The sequence below is a fragment of the Primulina eburnea genome, unplaced genomic scaffold, assembly GCF_022965805.1.
Source record: "Primulina eburnea isolate SZY01 unplaced genomic scaffold, ASM2296580v1 ctg811_ERROPOS3073944+, whole genome shotgun sequence".
In the NCBI taxonomy this organism is placed as follows: Eukaryota; Viridiplantae; Streptophyta; class Magnoliopsida; order Lamiales; family Gesneriaceae; genus Primulina; species Primulina eburnea.
This window is the reverse complement of record NW_027331580.1, coordinates 101,352-106,025: the sequence shown is the minus strand read 5'-3', so window position 1 is coordinate 106,025 and position 4,674 is coordinate 101,352.

Below are 4,674 nucleotides of genomic sequence, written 5' to 3'. Positions count from 1 at the left end.
ATTTTTAGACCCTGTTTTATAAATTGATTAATTAGTCCCAAAGATGATTAAGAACTTGATTAGCGTCCGGGTCCCCACAATATACCATTTTCTTTAATGGCCTCACTTAGACCCAATGACTCAAGATGCATTTCTACATCGAGAGTCCATGGCAAATAATTTTGTCCCGTAATGTCGAGCGCAAAAAATTCGAGCTTTGTCAAATTTGACATGATGGTACTAAAAAAAATTACGATGCATTTTATTAGTGAATTAATATTGCAATACAAAGTAATGGATAAACAACAAATACAAGCATTCGTAAAAATAAAGAAAACACACGAGGAGGATATTCTCCAATAAATACAAGACTCGTGAGTATGATAACCAAAATAATTAAAAATAACCTTGAGAAAGTCATTTCTTTTTTTTCGAAAAATTTGATGAAGAATAATTTTTAGAGAAGAAGAGAAAGTTGGAGTGATTGAATTTGTTTGTGAGATCATATTTATAGGGCAAAAACTAGTCGTTTTGTTATCGTTTATGACCGTTGATGTACAAAAAATAAAAGTATGTATTTGTATAATTTTATGGCAATAATATGGTGTATATAATATTAGTCATGTTTAAATAATTATGTATATCATATCATATTATTATAATGAGGTGTCATAAGTTATTTTGTTTAAAAACCTTATAGGCTTTTATACTTGTCGTATCCCTTACCGGGAGTGTGAGATGTCATCTTAACATCCTCCCAGGATTTATAACAATTTTTTGAAAAAAATTTATTTTTGTTTTCTCTAATAATAACATTATATTATATATTAAATATATACACAATAAATAAATAACAGTAAAATAAATATTATTACTTTTGTTACATTTTTCTTCTGTTTCGAGCTTGGAAAAGTATGGAGGACTTTTAGAGTTTCGTGTTGATAACGTGTTGTGAAAAAATAAAAATTTATGGTAAAAAGTAAAAATCTCAAACTCTCAAAATTTACCAAACTACACACTTTATAATAATTTTCTCTCTACTCAATTGTGAATTTCTTCAAAAATGGTGAGGCTATTTATAGAATTTCTTTACCAATAATCCAAAAATAAAATACATCATTACCTACATCATCACACACTAGTTTTCAATATTTACAATTCTTATTTTCAACGTTCAAATATTTAACATTAAAATATTCTATATACATATTTTAAATATAATTTTTCAACAGAAATGTCTAAAAGGCCTAATTATTGTCTACTGTTTGAAATTATTTTGTTGATGTGAGCGATGGAGATGGTCGTTGGAACTTGAATTCCAATCACATGAACCATTCTACTTAACCATTGGTTTTTAATTTTAAATTCATTTTAGAAAGAATTTAAACTTTATTGAGCTTTACAAATTTTGAGTGCTAAGATCGAGAGTTTTTAACTTGATAATGAAAAAATAACAAAATTTGAATGTGGAAGACTTGTTATAATCTTTAATTAAATTTAAGTCGACATGTTTAATAGTTCCAAAAACCTTGAAACTATTGATCGAGTTAGAAAAACCGTTAACCCCGGTCTGGTTTCAGGCTGGTACCATTGAGCCGGGTTGTCTTTCCTCGTAATTAAAATCATATCGACAAGGGTTAGGGATGGCAATGGGCCGGGGTGGGGGCGGGTTTGCCATTCCCATCCCCATCCCCACCCCAATCCCTGTTTTTTCGGGTTCGAGGAATCCCCAAATCCGAAACTTCGGGGATCAATTTCTCATCCCCGCTCCCATTCCCGTTTCAAAAATATTAATAAGGCAAGGCGATAACGAATTCGGAGATTTTCTCAAATCAAAACTTATTATTATCTATTATTATTAGAGATAATATTAATATTAATATCAATATTAATAATAATAATATTATTAGTATTTTTAAAAATAATAATAATATTATATTATTAATATACATAATACTATTATTTTATTATTGATATTATTTTCGGAGCGGGTTCAGAGATTTCGGAGATGAGAATAGTAATCCCATACCCGTCCCGAATTACATCGGGGATTTTTTAACTCCCCGAACCCGAACCCGATCCCGAAAAATTCGGGGATCCCATCCCCGTTTCGTGTTTTTTCTGCAGGACTCAAACTCGTGGGGAAAGTTACCATCCCTAACATGGGTAAACCCTAAACCCATTTTGGCCATCATTTCACCTCCAATGGCGTTACAGAAATAATACAATGGCATTGACGAAAAACCTTCCGCGACCTCAAAACCCCGTCCAAATTACCTCCTTTTCCCTTCACTTCAACAAATTAGCCAAAAAATCGATTAAAATGCTCTTTCATAGCAATTCTGGGATTTTACGAGTATTAATGGTTTGCGGGTTCGGGTTCGATTCAACAGTATCCAAGACCGACGGAGATTCAGTGGAAGGAGAAGCTCTGCAATTCGGTGCAGCGTATCGGCATTGTTGGGGGTCCCGTCCAAATCAAACACCTTCCTTCTGGTAAAGTCGTTTCCTGGTCCCTCCTCGCGGTCAAAAAATCGCAAAGTGAAACCATTTGGTAATCCTTCCTTTTGTTGTTGAATTTCAGCTTAACTGGTGTTCGCATTTGGAGAAGTGTTAATATTGTAGGTCGAATCAGTTTGTTTGTTCAATATCATTGGATGAGTCGACGACGAATCTCTATTCTGTTCGCTGTCGTGAGCACTTGCCCATTGCTTCCATACCAGCAAGCAATTTTGGGGTGTGATACCCCAGGGATGGGCCCACTAACCCTGGCCCATCCCAAGCCCAAATGGAAGACAAGCTCATCAAGGACCCAAGTATTCTCATATAAATACCAGGTTTGAGTGTTCAGTTGATTGATTCAATTTATCATTTTCAGCAGCCCCTTAGCTGCTTCCCCCATATATCCTCAGTCTCTGACTTGAGCGTCGGAGGGGCTACGCCAAGACACCCTCCTTGTCCCCTCCTAACGATCTTATATGTGATTTCAGGCTCAGGGTAATTTCAAAACCTGCGTCTGTACTAATGACACTTGTTGGGAGCGGACCCTAAATTTCCCGTGAGTATCACTTGGCGCCGTCAGTGGGAAACTTTGAGTTGAGATGGTTGGCAAGAGAGGGAGTAAAAGAGCTACCTCAGCATCATCGCGTCCACAGAGAGGACCTGAACAATCTCATGTTGAGACAAGACAGGAACAACCGCATTCTGAGACGAGACAGGAACAACCTAGGCGTGGTCAAGGAGTCGTGACGAGGTGATGGAGGTGAGGGAGCCCGAGGAGAGGTGGGAGAAGTCGCGAAGGGCTAAGAGCAGTGCTAGATTGCCTTCGCGGGACAGACGAAAAGGATCCGCATCCGGGAGTCAACCGAGGTCTCGCCCGTCCCCTAGGCGTGGTCAAGGCCCTCCATGGATAAATCAGATGGTCGGAGATCAGAGAGGGGAAGGTCGAGGCCAAGATGTTCCTCAGGAACCCGTCGAATCGAGGAGGGGAATGAATGAGGATAACCACCCTACGAGAGGAATGATTCATATGATATCGGGGGGTGCTACTGATGGGGACTCTGGGCGAGCTCGGAAGGTACATGGAAGAAGGTTGGAGAAATTTGAGATATCTAGGGGTGCAGATTTACCACAAGACCCCGTCATCAGCTTTGGGCCGGAAGACCTCCGAGGCATTGTGACTCCACAGTCACAATGCCTTGGCGGTAACGGCCACCATTTCCAATTATGATGTGGCGAGGATATTTATTGATAATGGAAGCTCCGTGAACGTCTTGTTCAAAAGCACGTTGGATCAAATGAAGGTGGAAGGATTTGAGTTTGAGCCGATCTCCATCCCGCTGTATGGGTTTGCAGAACACGTCATCCTGTCTTTGGGTCAGATTGTTCTTTCCATATCCTTGGGGACTTATCCTCGGCGGGTAACAAAAATGATAGCATTCACCGTGGTGGATAACTTGTCAACATATAATGGAATTCTAGGATGGCCAGCCCTGAAGGATTTTAGAGCCGTAGCTTCCAGTTATCATCATAAGCTTAAGTTTCCTGTGAGAAAATGAGTTGGAGTCTTGTGCGGGGACCAAAAATTCGCACGTCGTTGTTATGAAATAATCGTGAAGGAAGAAGAAAAGAGAGGTCGCGAGCATTCACATGGAAGCTTGAGCTCAGTCTTACAGTTGTAGAGTCATTCGGAGAAGCTTCCAAGTGAGTAACTTTGTCCTGTGGAGGTACAAGAGGAGCTGAGAGGAAAGTTGGAGAATGCGCTGGGTAAGGCTCTAAAGAGTCCAGGGAATGCTTACCACCTTAGAGAATATTAATCTTTACTTTATTTGTGATGTATTTCGTTCCTGAATTTGTCTTACGTTATCAGTTGAAATTTAATAGAGCCGGGTTCTTATATTAAGTTCGTGGATGTTATTGTATTATGAGGATGATATAATTAAATTTTACCTATTTAGGTTGCGCCTAGTAGGGAAGAAGAGTGGGGGAGGAGAAAATTTAAATTTTTCCTGCTAAGGCATCGCCTAGCAGAGGATCAGAGAGGAAGAAAATTAAATTTTCTTGCTAAGGCGTTGCCTAGCAGAGGAGCAGAGTTTGGGAGGAGAAAAATTTTACTTTCCTGCTAAGGCGTCGCCTAGCAGAGGAGAAGAGTGGAGGAGTAGAATTAAATTTTCCTTCTAAGACATCACCTAGCAG